Raw genomic sequence first — 24,261 nt, forward strand, 5'->3', positions numbered from 1 at the left:
AATATTAAAAATCAGAGCTTAAGATTTTTCCAAGACATAAATCCTTATTCTGAGAAAACCAAATATGAATCCAACTGTGAAGGTAAATGAACTGTTTGTTTAATATTCACAAAATTGACTTGTATTTGGATATTTTATTCATTTTAAGTAAGCCAGTTCTATTGTTAAACCTGGATATGTGCTTTGGTTCTGTGAAAAAAGCAAATAAAAAAGAACAAAAAGCTTATGTATAGCAACAAGTATTCTATTCTTCTAACCGAAACTGCTAGACACTTGAGTAAGAACACACTTCTCCATCCCTATCCCTGTGATGACATGTTGCCTTTTCACAGCTCATATTCATGATTAGCCCAGCATTATTTAGAATAATTTTTAGTAATGGACACAGCAGGAAAAGCATGTGGGCTTTAGAAATTAATGTGAATAAAAACGACAAAATTGCATTAAAAGGGTCTCCATTTATTACAATTTAGTATTGTAAGACATTGTGGGAGGTTCCCACCTTATTATGTTTTTAATTTTATACTGAACAATGTTCAAGTGTGTACTTTAGCTATTCTGTTTTGAAGCCTACTGATCAGATTTACATTTTACCTTGAAAGTTATCATTTACATATTGAAATGCCAGCATCATTTACTAGTAATATAATAGAAGACGATTATTCTCACTTTATGGCTGAAGCAAATTGCCACACTGTCAAAGGTCAGTTAACTTTTTAGAATGTATTTCTGATGCTGTTTAGAAATAGATTCTGTTGGTTTGTTCCCTTCAAATTTGGGTAGCATTCAAATCTCACCTGTAGGAGTGATGTCACCAAAATGGTGATGTAGGAGACACCAGCCTCGCCTCCACATCTCCCTATAAATATCAACAACTAGATAGCTATCCACAAACAAAAACACCTCTGGGAGAGCCCTAGAATCCTACTCAGAAATTTCAGCAACACAGTGGAACAAAAAAACCTGAGAATAACTGCAAAAGACGAGAAGGAAGAGAGCTTCATTTTGCCTGCACCATCCCATCCCACAAGCCAGAATTGTTTAATGCCAAGAGAGTTTCCCCAGGCAGAGAGAGCTCCCCTCTCCAGGAAAGGAAGAGTTGGATGAGCCACAGCTTCTCCATCTTTTCAGGGCACCGAACAACGGCTTCACTCCACCCATAAAAGAAAGTTGAGATGTACTGAGATGGCTAGGAACAAGGAAGAAAAGCAGGGGCGACTAATAGCAGTTACGCAGCAGGAGCAATTATAGTTCACGGTGACCTGCTCTGCACACAGACCCAGCAGATTTCACCACTGATAAAACCAACAGCCAGCACAGCACGGTGGACCAACTGCAAATGTCATCAGCTTTCACCCCACAGGTATAAATATTCGCTGATGCCAGCCACCTGAGTCACCCTCTGCTCTCTCCCCTGCAGCCCCTGTCAGAACCAAGGAACCACCCTAGCAGCCAGCTCAGGCCTCTGCAGCTGTGAGAGTGCAAGATGCACCCCCTCAGCTGGCCCCCATGGCCCTGAAATGCTTAGGGACAGCCGCTTCAGCCAGCCTCTACTGCAGTGTGTATGCCCAGTGGAATAATGTGCAGCCACGGGCAGCACGCAACAGCCAGGGCCTCTGCAGCTGCTTGTGGGCTCAGATCAGGCCCTGTCTTGTATCACTGGCCTGCACCGCCATACTCACTTGTAGCCAGCCCCTCCAGATGTGCACCTGCACACCCTCCACACAGACCCCCAACACAGACCCCCAGCACGCAAGCAGTGTGCTGGAGGAGAGTGTGCAGCCATTGGAGACCATGCTGGTGGCCAGGGTCCCTGCAGCTGCCAGCGAGTTCTTAGTTGGCCCAGGCCTTTGCTGCTGGCCTTGGACCCCACCATTGTATGTATATCTGCAACCACCCTCTGCCTCTACATAGGCAACAGCAGCTTGCAGCCGCAACTGAGCGTGTGAATACCAACAGCTCAGGCCATCACCCATGCTTGCCCTGGTACCTAGCAGCTGATCTTGGAAGGGCCACCGAAGACCTCACTAGTGCTTATACCCACTGTGGACCCCCCACAGTTTTCACCAAGGTCCACACAGTTGTCAATAATGTGGAACCAATCAACCTGAGCCAAAGAGACATCACGCCTCCCCAGACCTAGTGTTATCACATGTCCCCACACTAGGTGTCCTGCACTATTAGACCCAGAATCCCAGCCTGTCCCATTGTACCCCTGACCACAGGTGAAAGTCTTCCCTTATCAATGGCAGTCCATAAAGACTGGCAGAGTTGACTGCTTCTTCAAATGTGCAGATACCTACACAATGCTACAAAATCACAAAGAATCAGGAAAATATGACTCCATCAAAGGAATACAGTAAACCTCCAGGAACTGGCCCCAAAGAAATGGAGGTACAGGAATTGCTGGATGAGGATAAGCAATTAATGATATCAGGAAAACCATACAAGAACATAATGAGAAGTTTAACAAAGAGACAGAAAACATTAAAAAGAACCAAACAAATTCTGCAGGTAAAGAATTAAACGAGTGAAATGAACAATGCAATAGAGAACTTCTGCAACATACTTAACAAAGTAGAAGAATCAATGATCTAGAAGGTGATGCAAGAGTATTATCCTATAAGAGGAACAAAAAGGGGTAGAAAGCTTACTTGAAGAAATATTGGCTGAGAATGCCCCAAACCTAGGGAGAGATTTGGTCATCCAAGTTCATGAAGCTAATGGCTTGTCCCAAAAGTCCAATCCAAAATGATCTTCACCAGGAAACATAATAACACTGACTAAAATCAAAGAAAATCTTAAAAGCAGCAAGAGAAAAAAGTTTATTTCATGCAAGAGAACCCCTACAAGTTTATCAGGGGATTTCTCAGCAGAGACCTTGCAGGCCAAGAGAGAATGGGATGATTTACTCGAAGGGCTGAAAGAAATAAACTGCCAAACAAGAATATATTAACAGCAAGCTTTTCTTCAGATATAAAGGCAAGATAAAGATGTTCCCTAATAAAGAAAAGCTGAAGGAATTCATCACCACTAAACGTACCTTATAAGAAATGCTGAAAGGAGTTCCTTAGGCTGAGATGAAAGGACGCTAATTAGTAACATGAAAATATATGAAAATATACAAGACACAGAGAAAGACAAATATAGAGTCAGATTCAGAATACTCTAATAGAGCAATGTAGTGTGCTAATTAACTCTAGAATAAAGGATAAAGGGTAAAAAGAAAGTATTAAAGATAACTATAGCTACAACAATCCAGTAATGGATATGCAATATAAAAAGATGTAAACAGTGGCATCACAAACATAAAAAGAGAGGATTAAAAGAGTAGTATTTTGTATGTAATCGAAGTTAAATTCTTACCAACATAAAATAGACTTATTTTTAGAGAAAAAGCATAACAATCATAAATATGTATGCAACCAACATCAGAGCACCTAAATATATTAAGCAAATACTAACAAATCTAAAGGTAGAAACAGACAATAGTACAGTGATATTAGGGATTTTCAATACCCCACTTTAAATAATCCAGAACAGACAGAAAAATCAACATGAAGTGTTGGACTTGTATCATACTTTAGAGCAAATGAAACTAACACATATACAGACCATTCCATTAAACAGAAGCAGAATATGCATTCTTCTCAAGCACACACAGAACATTCTAAATCATAAATGATATGATAATTCACAAAATAAGCCTTAGAAAATTAAAAACATCTGAAATCATAACAAGTATCTTTTTTGACCACAGTGGTCTGAAACTAAAAACCAGTAACAGGAGGAAAACTGGAAAATTCACAAATATGTGGATATTAAATACTGGAATACAGTATTTAATATCCAGTGAGTCAAAGAAGAAATCAAAATTGAGATTAAAAAATATCTTAAAACAAATGAAAATGGAAACACAGCATATCAAAACCCATGTGATGTTGCAAAGCAGTTCTTAGAGAAAACATATAGTGATAAATGCCTTCATTAAGAAAAAAGATCTCAACCTAAATTTCCATCTCAAGGAACAAGAAAAAGAACAAATTAAGCCCAAAGGTAGCAGAAGGGAGGAAATAACAAGGATCAGAGGAGAAATTAGTTAAATACCGATCATAAGAACTAGAGAAAAGATTAACAAAATTAAGAGCCAGTTTTCTGAAAAGATAAAATTGACAAACCCTTAGCTAGACTAAGAAAAAGAAAAGATGCATCAAATAGAATCAGAAATGAAAGAGGAAACACTAGAACTGATACCACAAAAATATAAAGGACCATAAGAAACTACTATGAACAAATATATACCAACAAATTAAATCACCTAGAATAAATAAACATATTCCTAGAAACATATGACCTACCAAGATTGAATCATGAAGAAATAGAAAACCTAAACAGACCAATAAGGAGTAAGGAAATTGAGTCAGTAATCAAAAACCTACCAACAGAGAAAAGCCCAGCACTATATAGTTTCACTGATGAATTCTGCCAAACATTTAAAGAAGAATTAAAGCCAATCCTTCTCGGAAAAACAAAGCTGGGGGCATCACAATGCCAGATTTCGAGCTGTACTACAAAGCTGTGATCACAAAGACAGCATGGTACTGGCACAAAAACAGACACATAGACCAATGGAACAGAATAGAGAACCCAGAAATGGACCCTCGGCTCTTTGGGCAACTAATCTTTGATAAAGCAGGAAAAAACATCCGGTGGAAAAAAGACAGTCTCTTCTATAAATGGTGCTGGGAAAATTGGACAGCTACATGCAAAAGAATGAAACTTGACCACTCTCTCACACCATACACAAAAATAAACTCCAAATGGATGAAAGACCTCGATGTGAGACAGGAATCCATCAAAATTCTAGAGGAGAACATAGGCAGCAACCTCTACGACATCGGCCAAAGCAACCTTTTTCATGACACATCTCCAAAGGCAAGAGAAACAAAAGATAAAATGAACTTATGGGACTTCATCAAGATTAAAAGTTTCTGCACAGCCAAGGAAACAGTCAGAAAAACTAAGAGGCAGCCCACGGAATGGGAGAAGATATTTGCAAATGACACTACAGATAAAGGACTGGTATCCAAGATCTACAAAGAACTTCTCAAACTCAATACACGAGAAACAAATAAACAAATCAAAAAATGGGCAGAAGATATGAACAGACACTTTTCCAATGAAGACATACAAATGGCTAACAGACACATGAAAAAATGTTCAAAATCATTAGCCATCAAGGAAATTCAAATCAAAACCACACTGAGATACCACCTTACGCCAGTTAGAATGGCAAAAATAGACAAGGCAAGAAACAACAATTGTTGAAGAGGATGTGGAGAAAGGGGATCCCTCCTACATTGTTGGTGGGAATGAAAGTTGGTACAGCCACTCTGGAAAACAGTGTGGAGGTCCCTTAAAAGTTAAAAATTGAGCTACCCTATGATCAGCTAATGCACTACTGGGTGTTTACCAAAGATACAGGCGATGTAAGAGAGAAGGGCCTATGCACCCCAATGTTCATAGCAGCAATGTCCACAATAGCTAAATCGTGGAAGGGTTCGGAATGCCCTTCAACAGATGACTGGATTAAGAAGAAATTGCATATATACAATGGAATATTACTCTGCAGCTTATCAGAAGAACGAATTCTCAAGCATTTGCTGCAACATGGACGGCACTGGAGGAGATAATGCTAAGTGAAATAAGTCAAGCAGAGAAAGACAATTATCATATGATTTCTCTCTATCTATGGAACATAAGCAAGTAGGAAGATCGCGTAGAGAAAGAAGGATAAAGAAAGGGGGGTAATCAGAAGGAATGAAACATGAGAGACTATGGACTATGAGAAACAAACTGAGGGCCTCAGAGGGGAGGGGGGTAGGGGAATGGGATAGACCCGTGATGGGTAGTGAGGAGGGCACGCATTGCATGGTGCACTGGGTGTTATACGCAACTAATGAATCATCGAGCCTTACATCGGAAACCAGGGATGTACTGTATGGTGACTAACATAATATAATAAAAAAACATTTAAAAATAAATAAATAAATAAATAAAAGCAGGAAAAAAATAAAAATAATAAAACCAATCCTTCTCAAACTCTTCCAAAAATTGAAGAGGAAGGAGTACTCTCAAACTCACTTTATGAGGCCAGCACTACCCTGGTACCAAAGCAAGATAAGCACACTCCCAGAAAACTATAGATGTATATCCCTGATGAATGTACATGCAAAAATTCTCAACCAAATATTAGCAAAACAAATTCAACAGCACATTAAAAGGATCATATGCCATGATCTAGTGAGATTTACACCTGGGATGCAAAAAAGGTTCAACGCACAAAAACCAGTAAATGTGATACATAACATTAATAGAATGAAAGATAAAAGTCATATCATCTCAATAGATGAAGAAAAAGCATTTGAAGAAAATGCAACATCCTTTCATGGTAAAAACCCTCAACAAAGTGGGTACAGAAAGAACATACCTCAGCACAGTAAAGGCCCTCCATGTATGACAAAGCCATAGCCAACATCATACTCAATGGTGAAAAGTTGAAAGCTTTCCCTCTAATACCAAGAAGTAGATGAGGGTAACCACTCTCACCATTCTTATTCAACACAATACTAGAAGTCCTAGCCAGAGGAACCAGGCAATAAAAAGAAACAACTGGTATCTAAATTGCAAAGGAAGAAATAAAATTGTCTTTATTTACTGATTATATGATCTTATATATGTAAAATCCTAAACACTCCACCAGAAAACTGTTAGAACAGATCAACAAATTCAGTAAAGTTGCAGGATATAAAATCAATATATGGAAATCAGTTGCATTTCTATATACCAACAAGACATCTGAAAAAGAAAGACAACGGCATTTACAGTAGCATCAAAAACAATAAAATACTTAGGAATAAATTTAATCAAGGACGTGAAAGATCTATACATGGAAAACTATGAGACATTGATGAAAGAAACTGAAGAAGACACAAAGAAATAGAAAGATACCCTGTGTTCTGGATCAGAAGAACTAATATTGTCAAACGGTTCATACTACCCAAAGCCATCTACAGATTCAATGCATTCCCTATCAAAATTCCAATATCATTTTTCACTGAAATAGAACAAACATTCCAAAACTCTGTATGGAATTATAAAAAAAACAAACCCAAATAGCCAAAGCATTCCTGAGAAAGAAGAACAAAGCTGGAGACATCACACTTCCTGATTTCAAATTATACTACAATACTACAGTAGTCAAAACAATATGGTACTGGCATAAAAACAGACACTTAGACCAATGGGAAAGAATCAAGGGCCCAGAAATAAACCCTCACACATACCTGCAACTAATATTTGGCAAGGGTGCAAGAATACTCAATGGGGAAAAGATAGTCCCTTCAACAATGAATCATGGAATACTACATCAAAAACTAATGATGTATTGTATGGTGACTAACATAACATAAAAAATAAAATAAAATAAAATAAAATAAAATAAAATAAAAGGTGCTGGGAAACCTGGATGCTTACATGCAGAATGATAAAACAGCACCCCTATCATACACCACTCAGACAAAAGAACTCAAAGTGGATTAAAGGCTTAAACATAAGGACTGAAACCATAAACTACATGCAAAAAAACTTAGGGAAAAAGCTCCTTGGCATTGGTCTTGGAGATAACTTTTTGGATATTACAGCAAAAATTCAAGCATCGAAAGCAAAAATAAACAAGTGGGACTATAAAATAAAAAGCTGCATAGGGGCGCCTGGGTGGCTCAGTCAGTTAAGCATCTGACTTCGGCTCAGGTCATGATCTCAGGGTCCTGGGATCGAGTCCCATGCCAAGCTACTAGTTCAGCAGGGAGTCTGCTTGTCCCTCTGCCCCTCTCTCAAATAAATAAAAATACAATCTTTTTTTTTAAGAAAAGCTGCATAGCAAAAGAAATCATCAACAAAATGAACAGGCAACTTACTGAATGGGAGAAAATACTTGCAAATCGAGTATCTGATAAGGTGTCGATATCCAAAATATATAAAGAACTCACACAAATCAATAGCAAAAAAAAGAAAAAAATCTGATTTTTAAAATACACAGAGGATCAAAATAGACATTTCTCCAAAGACATACAGATGGCCAGTAGGTACCTGAAAAGGTGCTTAACATCACTCATCATCAGGGAAATGCAAATCAAACCAAATGAGCTATCACTTCACACCTGTTCAAACAGCTATTATCAAAAAGTCAAGAGGTAGCAAATGTTGGCAAGGTTGTGGCGAAAAGGAAGCCTCTATACACTGTTGGTGGGAATGTAAATTGGCACAGCCACTTTGGAAAACAGTATGGAGGTTCCTCAAAAGACTAAAAATGAAATGACCATATGATCCGGCAATCTCACTTCTGGGTATAAATGCAAAGGAAATGAAAACTGGATCTCAAAAAGATATTTGCACTTCCGTGTTCACCGCAGTATTACTCAAAATAGCCAAGATATGGAAACAACCCAAGTACCTGCCAACAAATGAATGGATAAAGATGTGGCATGTATCAACAATGGAAGATTATTCACCCATGTGATAACATGAAAGAATCCCGAGGACATCAAGCCAAGTGAAATAAGTCAGAGAAAGACAAATACGATATAATCTCACTTATATGTGGAATCTAAAAATATTGATCTCATTGAAACAGAAAGTACAGTAGTGGTTACCAGGGGCTGGGGTATGGGAGAAATGGGGAGATGTTGTTTAAAGATTACAAATGTCCACTTATAAGATTAATAAATTCTAAGGATCTAATATACAGCATGGTAATTACAGTTAATAATACTGTATTAAATATTTGAAAGTTGCTAAGAGAGTAGATTTAAATATTCTCACCACAAAAAAGAAATGGTAATTATGTGACATGATGGAGGTATTAGCTCACACTATGGTGGTAATCGTTTTGCGGTATATATTAAATCAATATGTTGTATACCTTAAACTTACAAAATGTTGTATGTCAATTATATCTCAATAAAACTGGAAAAAATGAAAAAAAATCCAAATCTTATCTGTAATATATAAAAGAAATTCCAAGTCTGAAATATAAGAAAAATTGAACTCTTTTTCTCTAATAGGATAAATTGTAAAGAACAAAAATACATTGGATAGATTAGCAATGTACTTTCTGCCATTTATATCCTTTATTACAATAATGCATGAATAATGATTGCAATGAAACCTTTGTGGAAATATATATATGACACTCACATTAATATCTAATGAATCCATTATGATTGGTGTTATTTTGATGAATACTAATTCACTTCAGAAGGTTAAGCTACTCAATTTAATAGTATGTTTAATTAATGCAAAGCTGCAGTGGAATTCTCATGACATTAAATATGATAGTTACATGATATCAATTATATTAATATTGATCAGTGCCTTGACATTGAATATGAGTAGGTGAAATTTTTATGATCAAATATCAAATAGTAAGGAGTCTTTGCAGTATATTTCAAATTACTACAAATCCATGACAGTATCAATAAATATAGGATAAATCAACATTTTACACAATTTAGTAACCCAAATTCACATTCCCCTTTATAACAACAACCATGATGATGATGACGAATTATAGTTAACATCCATTGACTGCATATTTTGTGCCAGGAACTACTCTATGCTCTAAGCACTTTATATGAGTCAATTCATTTATGAGAAATAATTTTATAACTCTCTACCTAATTTATATACAATTAAGGAAACTATAGTGATGCCCTTTTGCAAGAAAGAGAGACACTTAACTACTTATGAGCAGATATTTCACAGGTTTGTTGGAATTGAAGACTCATTGGTATCATCTTGGAAACCATCAAAATAGATGTATGTACATTCTCATTCAGAAAGCTGTGTTTTTTAAGAAATACTGAGACTTGATACTTTATTTTTCTTATCATTCAAAAAGAAAGCATCTTTATAACAACAGTGATAGGCTCTACATTTAAGTGCAATATTTTATTTGTGCATTTTTATAAACTTAAATGTAAGTAAATATACATCCCTTGTAAAAATGTAGGTCAGAAGGAAAAGGTATCAACATAGTGTCGATCATAATCTTTTCAACGATGTCAGCCAACTCCTTTCCCACCCCACTCTGAATCAAATCTCAACAGATGATTTTACTTCCAACTTTACTGAGATTTTAACTATTTAACATGTGCTTTCTCAGCTCTACTCCACCTCTCTCTTCTCTCCTTTCTTTTCTCCTGTGTTTCCTTCTTGGGTGAGAAGATGATACATGTGTATTTCCTTCTAGGGCTAACACAGCCACTTTGCACTTTAGGCATGGGGCTTTACTATAAGAATGACCCGCACACCCTTCTAAAGTTTTAGATTCTTCCTCTAAAATTTATTTTGCTTGATTTGGGGTTATGATTTATTTTTTTCTCTCCTCAAATATTTCTTTTCTCGACCCTGCTACCTTATAAAGATACTATCCTTCCACATTCTTCTAAGTTCTTCCAAGCCACCAATCCACACCACCAGAGTTACGATCAATTTTTCTTTTGATAATCAACAGCTTTATCTATTCACCCTCCTCAAATCCTCTATAGAACGTAAATGGATGATTAAATTTTCCAACTCTTTTTTTTTAAGATTTTATTTATTTATTTGACAGAGATAGAGACAGCCAGCGAGAGAGGGAACACAAGCAGGGGGAGTGGGAGAGGAAGAAGCAGGCTCATAGCAGAGGAGCCTGATGTGGGGCTCGATCCCATAACGCCGGGATCACGCCCTGAGCCGAAGGCAGACGCTTAACCGCTGTGCCACCCAGGCGCCCCCTAAATTTTCCAACTCTTTATTTCCTTGGCTTTCATGATGTTATAGCCCATGGAGGTTTGCTCCTATTTCTCTGAACAATCTTTGGTTTTCCCATGTTTTTAGTTCTCACACCACCTTTTAAAGTAACATATCCTAAGATTCCATAGAAGCCTCTCATTTTTTACCTCACAGATTCCTAGTTGATATGCATATCTACCCCCACAATCTCTTCTTTTCCTCATGGCAGAACTTTCAAACCTTAAACTTTAGCCCTAACTTTTCTCTCAAGTTCCATATCCTCAGGGATATGGATATGGATTGGAACAATCCAAACGATTGGTAGATATCACCAAAGCACCTTAAACAACATATCCCGAGTTAAAAAGATTATTTTTCCAGACCTCAAAGCTACCAATTACACTAAAAGGAAAACAACGATATCTCACTATTTTCTGTCTTCTTTCTCTTTGTTGATGCCATTAAAATTCTACCCAGGCCTAACATTTGAAAAATCATATTTAACTCTTCCTTCTCCCTTAACCACCAATTCTATTCAGTTACCAAATCATTTGATTTTTAGCCTCAATTCCATCAAATATGTAGTCCACCTAAAAATATCTTCTATGGCTTTCCATTTCCTAAAGCCCATGTGAATTGTTTAGGGCTCTCCATATCCAGACTTGTACCTCCTTTTCTAGAACCATCTCTTGCTACTCCTCTCCGAGCACCCTTCAACCAAATATGGTCTTCTCCCAAACTAGCTTTCTTGTTTCCATGACACTGTTCATAATACGCCTTTGGCCTGAAATCCCTCTCCTCATGTTCATATACATATTCATCAATTCGTTCAGTGAATACCTACTTACCACTTGCAAGATACTGTTCTAGATGCTAGAGATGAGATGGTGAAGAAAACAATGACCCTCCCTATGCTAATGGAGCCTGTATTCTAGTGAGAAGATAGAAATTAAGTAAGTGAACATAATAAAATGTCAGGTATGAAAAAATAAAACAAAACAAGGGGACAGAGGTTAATCCCTAAAATCCAGCACTTAGGGAAGCATTCTCTGACAGGAGTAAATTGGAATCTGAATGGTATGAGAGAACCAGACACATTATATTGGGATCTGTGTAATAGTAGGTACAAAAACCCTTCACAGGAGTATGTGTGAAGTGTTAGGGGAATAGCAAGGAAACCAGGTGGCTGATGTAACTTGAGTGAGGGGTTTCAAAAACAGAAGGGAAGAAACAAGGTCAGAATAGGCAGAAATCAATTCTCCAAGGCTACAGACTACAGTAAAGATAGGTTTATTTTCAGTGCAATAAAAAGTATTTGGAGGATGGAGAGCAGGGGAGTGATATGATTTTATTTATTTTTCAGGATCACTTTGCAGGTCTACAGAGACTGTGGGGGTGGTGGAAAGAGCGAACATAGGACAGGAATTAGGAGACTGTGGGACAAGTCCAAGTAAGAGATGAGTGTGGCTGAGGCTGGGGGAATTGGCATAAAGGTGGTAAGAAATGAGAAAATTAAAGATTAATATGAAAGACAGAAACAAAGAGATGTGCTGATAATTGGACATGGGGAATGAAAGAATGAGAAGAATCCTGGGTGACTCCTATATCTGGGCCCTGAGCAGTGGGGTAAATTATGACATGTACCATCTTCTGAGATAAGAAACACTGAACCAGGAGCAGATTTGAATAGGGAATCAAAAGGTCAACTTTGTACTTGCTAACTTTGAAAATAGGCATTAGACAGCAAAGTGGAACTGTCTAGTCAATCCTTTAATTATGAGTCTGGAGTTCAAGGGACAGCTCAAGGATGGAGAGTTCCATCTGAATCACAAGATTTTTTTGTGTCCTTTGGGGTCATTGAACTGGATGAGATCACTCCATTCAGTGATTCTCAACCCTGGCACACTTTCAATTCACTGGGGAAGCTTTAAAATAAAACACTGATTCCCTCTCCCATCCCCAGAACAACTGAATCCAAATCTCTGCAGGGAAATCAGGGTATCAGTGAATTTTTAAAACTCCTCTAATGTGCAACCAGGTTGACGAACTCCTGACCTATTGAAATGTTGTGGAAAAATGTCTGAGTACTTAACTCTGGGGCACATCAAAATTTAGAGATCTGTAAAAGCAGGTTACAAAAAGGAAGCCAGAACCAAGCTTGGCCACCAAGGTACAGGGGAAATCAAGAGGACAGTGCAGTATCCCATAAACCAAGAAAAAGTGTTTCAAGAAGGACAAACGAATTCAGTCAAATGCCATTAAGAGCTCAGTTAAGGTGAGGACTGAGATTAGACCACTGGATTTGATCATGTGAACGTAGCTGTAACAAGTGGTTTAGACAGTAGACAGGGACGAAAGACTTACGCCATGCGTTCGAAACAGTAGAAGACAAAGACGGGGAAGTAAAGAGAAGAAGCAACAGGAACTCGTGGCCATATGCATCTGTCAGTGCTTTGCCCACTTCCAAGGCCTAGTTAAAAGGCGCTGAAGCCTCTGCTAATCTCACCAGCTAGAGACAATTTCTCCTTTGTGCAATTTCTACTTGCCCTTTCCTTTGAGATATCAACTTGAACTCTGGTTATTTATGCTCTTTGTGGAAAAGGAGCACATTTAGTTAATCTTTCTGGAGAAGGATCACATTTAGTTAGTCTTTGTATGCCCCAAAGTGAAGGAGAAGTAGATTCTTAGTAACTGTTGGCACAGGATTTAGGAAAGAAAAAGCTTTGGAATGGGGGCGCCTAGGTGGCTTAGTCGGTTAAGCATCTGCCTTCAACACAGGTCATGATCCCAGAGTCCAGGGTCCTGGATCGAGCCCCTCCCCCATCCCCAGGCTCCCTGGTCAGCTTCTCCCTCCTCTCCCTCTGCTCCTCCCCCCCACCTTGCAAGCATTCTCTCTCAAAAAAACAAAACAAAACAAAACAAAACAAAACAAAAACACCTTAAAAAAGAAAAAGAAAAAGCCTTGAAATATGCTGGCAAAGCAGTGAGGGTTAGTGCCGTACTGAGTGAGCAGAACCCTCACCTCACATACCAGAAAGGGAAGATGTTGAAATTCACTCAGCTGTTTCAACTAAATGTGAAGCATTGGGAGATAAAAAATGCAAAAATAATCGAAGAGCCAAAAAAAAAGTTTTTTTAATTATCTCTAATGCTATCTTCATTCCTGAGCACTGTGAGGCGTTAAATGGCAGTTATGCAACAAGCTACTGACCCATGCATAGATGACGACAAACCATTTATCCTCCTCTTGACTCACACAGAACCACCAGCCCTCACCTGAACCCTCAGCTCTGCCTCTAACAAGGTGATCAGCCAGAAGGCTGAAGTTGTTACAAGGAGCTGCATGGTCATAATTTTTGTTCGTTTTAATTTTTTTAGTAATAGAAATTTTACAACACAGAAAAATTTTTGGAAAATCTGCCTAAATAAGTTGGCAAAAAAAAAAAAAAAAAAGTACCTGCAGGGCTTGGAGGTCATTTAATAGGTATACATCCAATGGCGAGTATCAGATTTTTCAGTGACTTTGACTGTCCCTGAAGTGCTTAGTATTTACATAATTTTCTCTTGGTGGATCTTTAGACACATTCACTCTATCTGGTAATGATTTTCAGTTTAAATGCTTTGTAAATTAAATGTGTTTTAAAATATGAACTATACATAGCAAAAGATTTGATTGCCTCTCTTGAACCCCTGAGGCACTAAGCTCCCCATAAACCTGAATACAATTGCCTCAGCTGTCATCTTTGAACCTTTCCCCCCAAATCAACAACCTTCCCTCAAATTGATGAGTAACCCCTAATGTGTGAGGCAAAGATGATATTTTCTATCCTTCTTTAAAAAATGAGAGACAAGAAAACTGAGTCACAGACACAAAAAAAATCTTCCCTCTCCTCCCTGAAAAAAAAAAAATTAAGAACACATTTCTTACAAAAGAGCTCCATGAATAAAAAAGCTTAATAAATATTAATAAAAAATAAGAATAACAAATAAAATTAGAAATGAAATTTGGAATTTCTTTCTCTAAAGCAAGAAAATATATAGTACTTATTTCAACATATGTTTGCAAGGAAACATATGTTAAATCTGGTTCATGATTAAGGACTACATTTTCTGAATCAGAGCAACGAATTCAACTGGTGTTTCTCAGAATGCAGATAAAATTACATATTGTACAACACAGTGTTTACTATAACTAGTGAAGAATAAAGGGGAAATTATTACTAATCAGAAATAATTTTCACTGCTTAGACATATATCTATTATAAAGGACATAGCTTTTTCTAACAACAGAAAACACCCACAAACCAAACAAAGATATTACTTATAAGCACTTTTTTCTGGTAAACCTTAACACAAAAAGAAAATCTTAGGCTGCTGTGAAAAACTACAATATAAATCAGTGCCTCACAAAGATCTCAATTTTTTTCCACTTTTATTTAATCTGTATTTTTTTAAATAATATCAAAGAATCACTAGTACATGTTGGAAAGCACTTAATTTTTACCTAGTCCAGCTTCAAAATCAATAAGGAATCCCTCTAAAGCAACCTTAAAAGGTGGTGTTCATACAGCACCTTCTGGAACCTTCCCAGCAACATGAAGTTCATTACTTTGTTAGGCAGGCTGGTCCACTGTTAAAAACTCTAATTATTAGAAGGTTCTACCACAAATATCAAAATTATGAGCCTGAATTACAATTAAGGAAGTCAGCCCAGATGGCATTAGCCTTCACCCCTTAATATGCTCCTCACACTAAGGAAAAACATCCTTAAGTCCTTTGCTGTTAAGAAAAAGAAAGAAGGTGGTCCTGGGGCATAAAAATTTCTTTTAACAAGTCCTGAACCCAATGCTGCTGTATGTTTTTTTTTTTTTATAATGTTGCCATGTGATAGAAGAACGGTTTATTAGAACAAATTCCATGAAAAATCATAAGAAATAACTATTTTCTGAAAGACATCTATAAGAATACCCGAGGACAAACCTACCGAGGTCCCTCTGAGAAGCCAGGCAAGTAAGTTATGGATCACAAGTTGAAGGCTGGAGGGGAGAGGAACGAGAATGTGTGAATTAAAAAAAAAAAAAAAAAAAAAAAAACCCTGTACAGCAATCACATGAAAAAGGGGAGTGTAGACGAAGAAGAAAGGCCACTGCTTGTTTTCAGGGGACACACTGTGGGCAACTATGCAGGGCAGGCCACGGCAGAGGCGGGGGGAGGTATAGGATTAGGAACGCAGCAGGTTCACAGGGCGAGGGCAAAGTGGGGACCCCACTGCCACTCACATAAACATGGGGGGGCACAGGCATGCAGGACCTGTGTGCTCTACTCCACATCAGCTAAATGTAAACACGGAGAAATGCATCACCCGCTGTGGGCCCCAGAATTGCACCACGTGCACCCTGGGCCCCGGCCACAGTAACCTCTCCGCCGGCAGTCAGGCCTCTCCTATAATCCACACTCGCACAGACACAGAATGTGGCAAAGATTTACACGCAGCTCATTTGTTTTACCTCCTACTTCACCACTGTATCCAGTCTTTAGCTTCACATTATATGGACCCCTGTGTATACATAGATACATGTGTGTATATACACACACGCACACACATATATGCCAAATTCAGAAGAGTACTGACTATTTGGGAAGGCTTTGATTTTACTTCAGATGACTGGTGTATGTAAAGTGGTAACTGAATATGACACTTGTATATGCAGTTTAAAAATGTTCCAAGGTGTTTTTAAATGGGACCAAGTATTTTCCAAAGGCCTGTTAAGAGTGATTGTTAGGGGCGCCTGGGGGGCTCAGTCGGTTAAGCGTCTGCCTTTGGCTCAGGTCAGGATCTTGGGGTCCTAGGATTGAGCCCTGCGTCAGTGGTCAGTGGGGGGGGGGGGTTCCTGCTCAGTGGGGAGCCTGCTTCTCCCTCTCCCTTTCCCTCTGCCACTCCCTCTGCTTGTGCTCTCCTGCGTTTTCTCTCTTTCTCTCTCTGTCAAATAAATAAATAAAATCTTTTCTAAAAATTTAAAAAAATAAAAGTGATAAATGTTTGAGATTGCAAATAATAAAATAATAAGATTTTAAAGTAGAATTTAAAGTCTATGTAAAAATCAAGTGTTTTCACTTCTGACTTTAATCAATTAAACGTGGGTGTTAAGAAACAAAATTAACCTAATACATATTACTCTCAGAACATAAAGACCACTTTCAAAATTCATGCTCAGACATGCACATACACATACACACAGCCTCACACTTTACATCTCATTAGTAGGATGGTTTAGAGGCAGTAACTGTTTCTTCTTTGACTTTATACTCTTAGAATCTAGCTCACTATCGTCCTGCTTGATGTTCAGTATCTTCCTTCTTGTTGATGCTAAATGAATGAAGCTCCCAAGACACTGGCTGGCAAGCCCTTCCGTGTGGTGCTACTATGTATGGGCTGCACAGCTATTTGTCCTTGCCCTGCTCTGATTCTGGGTTGCAAAGAGAAACTTCTGTCTTTACTTTTTCCTACATCAATGGGAGCACTGTTCTTCCCAGTATGTAAAGCATAGGCTTTATGCATCCTGCTTTATGCAATGTTGCATTTCCAGTATCTGAGAACTTTAACAATTGCCCATAAATGTCAACCAAAAATCCATAGGCAAATTGGGCCTTGATCATCTACCATGTTATCTCAGAGTTTGTATTATAGGTATGGAGATTTATTGTGATACTGGGCCATACATCTAGTAAGTGAATCTCTTCATTATTTTCTGCTAAAACAGAACAAACAAAATCAAAGTGTTTTCTTCATAAGAGCTCTAAGATTTTGGAAAGAATACAACTGATGCACCCTGAAATCTACACTCTTGGCTGAAAAATCAGAAGAATACTGTTTCCATGCCTTACATGCTTGCTCTGGGTTACTTCCCTGGATCTATACCTAGGATGAATTCAGAAAAGTAGTTTCTGATCAATACAGTAGGACTCTCCCCTTCTGTGAACTAAACACTATTTCTTTTAATGCTGCCTAAGATGGCAGCAGATAGGATGTGGCGTTGAACACTGCCAGATGTTTCATGGTTTATATTCTGACCGTCAGCACTGCAACTCATGTAATTCTAAATGAAAGTGTAGGTCACAGTTGCTATGTGTCCTTACAGCTCTCCATTTTCACCCCAAATCACTGCCGATCATGGCACTTAACTGCCTGGTCTATATCGTAGGTCTGAGAAAATACCTTTACTTTCTCTCATATTAAATAGTGACCATTTCTTACCTTACAACTTCTAAAATTATCTATTTCCCCTTATACACAGGACCTTAGCTGGGTACTATTTTTTATATGACCCAATGCCTTTTTATAAATATGTTAACTAAAAGATGTCCTCTTTTAATTTTTTCACATTTTTAAAAATTTTAATTCAATTAATTAACATATAATGTATTATCAGTTTCAGAAGTAGAGTTCAGTAATTCATCAGTCTTATATAATACCCAGGGCTCATTATATCACAAGCCCTCTTTAATGTCCAGTGCCCACTAACGCCATCCCCCTACCCCTCTCCCCTCCAACAACTCTCAGTTTGTTTCCTACGAATAAGAGTCTCTTACGTTTTATCTCCCGCTCTGATTTCATCTTGTTTTATTTTTCCCTCACTTCCCGTAGGAGCCTCTGTTTTGTTTCTTAAATTCCACTTATGAGTGAGATCATATGATAATTGTCTTTCTCTGATTGACTTATTTCTTTTAGCATAATACCCTCTAGTTCCATACACGTCATTGCAAATGGCAAGATTTCATTTTTTGATGGCTGAGTAGTATTCCATGGTATATATATGCCATATTTTCTTCTTAATGGGTGATGGTTATTAAGGAGGGCACTAGTTATGATAAGCACTGGGTGTTATATGTAAGTGATGAATCACTAAATTCTACTCCTGAAAAAAAAATAAATAAATAAAAGATGTCTTCTTAGGACAAATGCCCTTGGGAAAAATAGCTACATTCATTCTGTAAAACAACAATCTCTTTAGCTCTGCCCAACATAAAAACATACGTGGGAAAAATACTGATTTTACTTAGTTGTAAATTACCTTAATATCCAATTGGTTGGAAAAGCAAAAAGCCACCTTAATATTACACGTTAACTATTAACTGATAGCTAATATCAGTTATTAACTATTAATTATGTTAACAATAAATCTGATAGCTTCAAAATGATGTCTGAAACTTTTCAGAGAGATTTTCATAAAGTTATTTAGCATAAATTACTAAAAATGCTGGCAAAAGTTATGCTTTAATTTATCTCCTAACTCCTTTCTACCCCTCTGCTATAAAGCAGGATGGTGATTGTCTTAGTACTCTCAAAAGAATGCAGAGTACAGACATATGATTCTAATAATATTATAAAATAGTCTAAGTAACTTTTTTGGATAATATTATTTTCAAATCTTTATGTAATTGTACTCCGTACAAAATATGAGATTCATTTTCCTACAAGGTCAATTAAATATGCAATTAAAAGTTATTCCCGCATGTCTTCCTCCCATGGCTGTCAGTGCAAATTCTCCGGGGTACCGATTTGTACATTGTACAGAATCATTCATGTGAACTGTATTCCAAATGGCTTTAAAATATTAAAAGTCCCATTTTACAATTTCTTCTGCTCAGTGATCAGTGTGGTGAATCTCCTTCATCTTGATAAAGGTCATAAAGTTTTTTTTTTTTTCTTCAAAGTGCCTGACTTTGTGGGTTGTAGCATGAAGAAAGAGTGAAGGGGAGACAGCAGGTTATGAGAAAGAAACAGAGCACAATCAGCATCAGGAAAGAGATGATATTCAAGTAGAATTAAACAAAATCCCCCTCATTCTGGATATTTCTACCCTTTGTAACTTATTCAGTCAGATGGCCATTGTTCATGACTCAACAGAAAGGTAAAGGGAACCTAAAAATAATCAGATTTTGTCTTTGTAATTTCAAACATCTAGGTTCAGAGGAATTGGGATAATTTTTATTCAGAGTCAACATATTTAGGAGAAGTTTTGATCAGTAGAAAAAATTTAATAGTTTCCCTACTAGCTTTCCATCTTCCCAAAGTGGATAATCCTTTTGCACTGTTGGTGAGAATGCAAACTGGTGCAGCCACTCCGGAAAACAGTACGGAGATTCCTCAAAAAGTTAAAAATAGTACTACCCTACAACCCAGTAATTGCACTACTAGGCATTTATCCAAAGGATGCAAACATAGTAATTCAAAGGGGCACATGCACCCCAATGTTTATAGCAGCACTATCCACAATAGCCAAAATATGGAAAGAGCCCAAGTGTTCATCAGTTGATGAATGGATAAAGAAGATGTGGTATATATATATATATATGCAATAGAATATTACTCAGCCATCAAAAAGAATGAAATCCTGTCATTTGCAATGACATGAATAGAAATAGAGTGTATTATGCTAAGCGAAATCAGTCAGTCCAAGAAAGAAAAATGCCATGTGATTTCACTCATACATGGAATTTAAGAAACAAAACAGATGAATATAGGGGAAATGAAGGAAAAATAGAATAAGATAAAAACAGAGAGGAAGGCAAACCATAAAGGACTCTTAACTATAGGGAACAAACTGAGGATTTCTGGAGGGGAGGTGGGTGGGGAGATGGGGTAAATGGGTGATGGGGATTAAGGAGGGCACTTGTGATGAGCACTGAGTGTTCTATGCAACTGATGAATCATCAAATTCTACCCCTGAAACTAATACTATACTATATGTTAACTAATTTGAATTAAAATAAAATTGTGGGATAAAAAAGAGAATGAAGATGTGAATAAACAACATCAGCAATGAAAAACGGGTAGCTAATTATTAAGGAATCTATCACTTAAGATTAAAAACCGTACATATGACCCAGCAATCCCTCTTCTGGGGATTATATCCAAAAGAAACTAAATCGGTATTTTGAAGAGATTTTTGCACTCCCATGTTCATTGCAACAGTAGTCACAATAGCCAAAATAAGGAAACAACCTAAATGTTCATCAATGGAGGAATGGTTAAAGAAAATGTGGTGTGTGTACATATATACTGGAATATTATTCAGCCATGAAAAAGAAGGAAATCCTACCAGTTGTGACAATATGGAAGAACCTGGAGTACTTATGCTAAATGAAATAAGGTAGGCATGGAAATACCAAAGCTGTATGTACTCACTCATATACAGAATCTAAACAAAACAAAACAAAAGTCAAACTCGTAGAAACAGTAGAATGATGGTCACCACAGTCTAGATAGTGGGGAAAATGCAAGATGCTGATCAAAGAAAGGGTCAAACTTTCAGTTATAAGGTAAATAAGTTCTCATGCTCACTTCAGCAGCACATACACTAAAATTGGAACGATACAGAGGAGATTAGCATGGCCCCTGTGCAAGAATGACATACAAATTCATAAAGCATTCTATATTTTTCCACTTTCTTACACCATACACAAAAATACATTCAAAATGGATGAAAGACCTACATGTGAGACAGGAAACCATTAAAATCCTAAAGGAGAACACAGGCAGCAACCTTTATGACCATGGCAGTAGCAACTTCTTACTAGACACATCTTTGGAGGCCAGGGAAACAAAAGCAAAAATGAACTATTGGAACTTCATCAAGATAAAAGGCTTCTGCACAGTGAAGGAAACAATCAACAAAACTAAGAGGCAACCCATGGAACAGGAGAAGATATTTGCAAATGACAGATCTGAAAAAGGGTTCGTATCCAAAATCTATGAAGAACTTATCAAACTCAACACCCAAAAAACAAATAATCCAGCAGAAGACATGAATAGACAGTTTTCCAAAGAAGACATCAGATGGCTAACAAACACATGAAAAGATGCTCACCATCACTCAGCATCAGGGAAATACAGATCAAAACCACAGTGAGCTACAACCTCACACCTGTCAGAATGGCAAAAATTAACAACACAGGACACAACAGATGTTGGCGAGGATGCAGAGAAAGGGGAACCTTCTTACCCTGTTGGTGGGAATGCAACCTGGTGCAGCCACCCTGGAAAACAGTATGGAGGTTGCTCAAAAAGTTAAAAATAGAGCTACCCTATGACCGAGCAATTGTACTACTAGGTATTTACTCAAAGGATACAAAAATACTGATTTAAAGGGACACATGCACCCTGATGTTTATAGCAGCACTATCCACAATAGGCAAATTATGGAAAGAGCCCCAAGGTCCACTGACTGATGAATGAATGAAGAAAAGGTGGTATATATATATACAATGGATTAATACTTAGCCATCATACTCAAAAAGAATGAAATCTTGCCATTTTCAACAACATGGATGGGGTTAGAGTGTATTATGTTAAGCTAAATAAGTCAGTCAGAGAAAGACAAATACCATGTGATCTCACTCATATGTGGAATTTAAGAAATGAAACAGATGAATATGGGGTGGGTGAAGACAAATCATAAAATAGACTCTTAACTATAGAGAACAAACTGAGGGTTGCTGGAGGGGAGGTGGGCAGGGGGATGGGTTGAATAGGTGATGGGTATTAAGGAGGGCATTTAACTGTGATGAGCACTGGGTGTCATTAGTAAGTGATGAATCACTAATTTCTACTCCTGAAACTATTAATACCCTATATGTTAATCACCTGGAATTTAAATAAAAACTTGAAACAAAACAAAAAATACAAGATGAATAAGTTATTGGGACCTAATGTACAACATAGTGACTATACTTAATGATACTGTATAGTAGCCTCGAAATTTGCTGAGAACAGATCCTAAGCACTCTCACTATGCACATGCAGAAAAAAAGGTAACTATATAAGGTGAAGGATATGTTAATTAACTTGATTGTGGTAATCATTTCATAACATATACATGTATCGAATCATCACATTGTATACTTTATATACAATTTTATTCATCATAATACCTCAATAAAGCTGGAAAAACATTAAATAAAGGTAAAATAATAAAATACAGTGATCAACATAATAGAAATAAATATGAAAACCTAGATAACATGAAAAAAAATTCTAGGGAAATATAAACCAGCAAAGTGGCACATCATGAAGAAAATCATAAAACCAAAGAAAGAGTAGTTAAATTTTTAGAATCACAAAGGTATCAGCCCTACTAAACTTGTTTTAAGAAGCTAATTTCAACTGTAAAAAAAAAACTATTCCAATATAGAACAGAATATAGACAAGTTCTCATTTTTTGAACTTAGTGAGTTCTATAGTCCCCAAGACAGAAAAGCACAAGAAAGCAAAAACATATATTAATCACACTTATAAAACACAGAAGCAAAATTCAAACATAGTATCAGCAAATCACTATCAATATTTCATTTTAATGACCTCATGACCAATGGTTTAATCTCAATATTCAAAGATAGCACAATTTAAGAAAATTCACCAACAAAGTTAATTCACTAAAATAATTTATCTAAATGAGAAAAACGTAACTAAATATAGGTTAATATACCATTGAATGATATCCAGCAATCAGTCATGATAAAAAAAAAAACTTGGCAAACGACTTTCATAAATGTATCTACCAAATATGTATAGCAAATATATGTGCAGTATAAGATGCAAATCTAGAATAATTTACATTAAATTCAGAAATTTAGAAAGTCATCTCTTATCACCACTACTAATCAACCTTGTCCTAAAGGTTCAGGTCACTGCAAAAGATGAAAGAAAAAAACAAGGGGAGAATGGATGTAGAAGTTGGAAAATATTAAATAAAGTATTTTCAGTGGATAGGATCATCTATATAATCAATCCAAGATAACCAACTGACAAACAAGTAGAACTAAAAAGGGAATTCAACAGTGCCTAAATGCAAGATCAACACAGGGGGAAAAAAAAAGCCTAATAGCTACCCTGTATAGCAACAATGAATCATTAAAAAAAAAAATTATTCTGGTCTATGAAATTTGGAGTGGAGACATTTGGATGGATTTGAATGAAGTGAGAACCATGAACTTTAAAATCACCTGGAGTCACATTTGCCAAATGAAACTTCCATTCCTTTCTCCAATCTAAAGAAGCCAGCCCTTCCTCCGTTAAAAAATATGTATGTGTATATTTAAGGTGACCTCCGGGCGGGACTTCCTGCCTCTGCGCCTTGGACCATCCTCCGTCATATTTGGTTCCGGCTTATCTGAGAAAGGCAACCGGAAGCACTAGGCAGAGACTCTTTCTCCGTCCGTTTTTCCACAACCGAACGGAAGCCATTTTCGAGGTTGGGGCCTAACTCTCTGCTTTGTAGGAGCCGAGTTACCCCAGCTTTAGTTTTGTGTGGTGTCCCTCTCTGTGGAGATTTGGTGCTCCTGACTGCGGTGTGGACGATCTTGTGCCTGGTATTTCCTCACACCCGCTGAGGCACGCCCTCTCGGGGCCTTGATACTGTAGCA

General features: G+C 37.3%; 1 non-coding gene across 1 annotated transcript; it reads left to right on the forward strand.

Moving 5' to 3' along the window:
* The first annotated feature begins 21,173 nt into the window (after window positions 1-21,173).
* On the forward strand, window positions 21,174-21,280 carry LOC121103935. The gene has a single exon (XR_005836224.1). It is a non-coding gene; the product is annotated as a U6 spliceosomal RNA (small nuclear RNA).
* Window positions 21,281-24,261: the final 2,981 nt, after the last annotated feature.

This window comes from Ursus maritimus (assembly GCF_017311325.1).
Source record: "Ursus maritimus isolate PB19 chromosome X unlocalized genomic scaffold, ASM1731132v1 scaffold_X1, whole genome shotgun sequence".
Taxonomy (NCBI): Eukaryota; Metazoa; Chordata; class Mammalia; order Carnivora; family Ursidae; genus Ursus; species Ursus maritimus.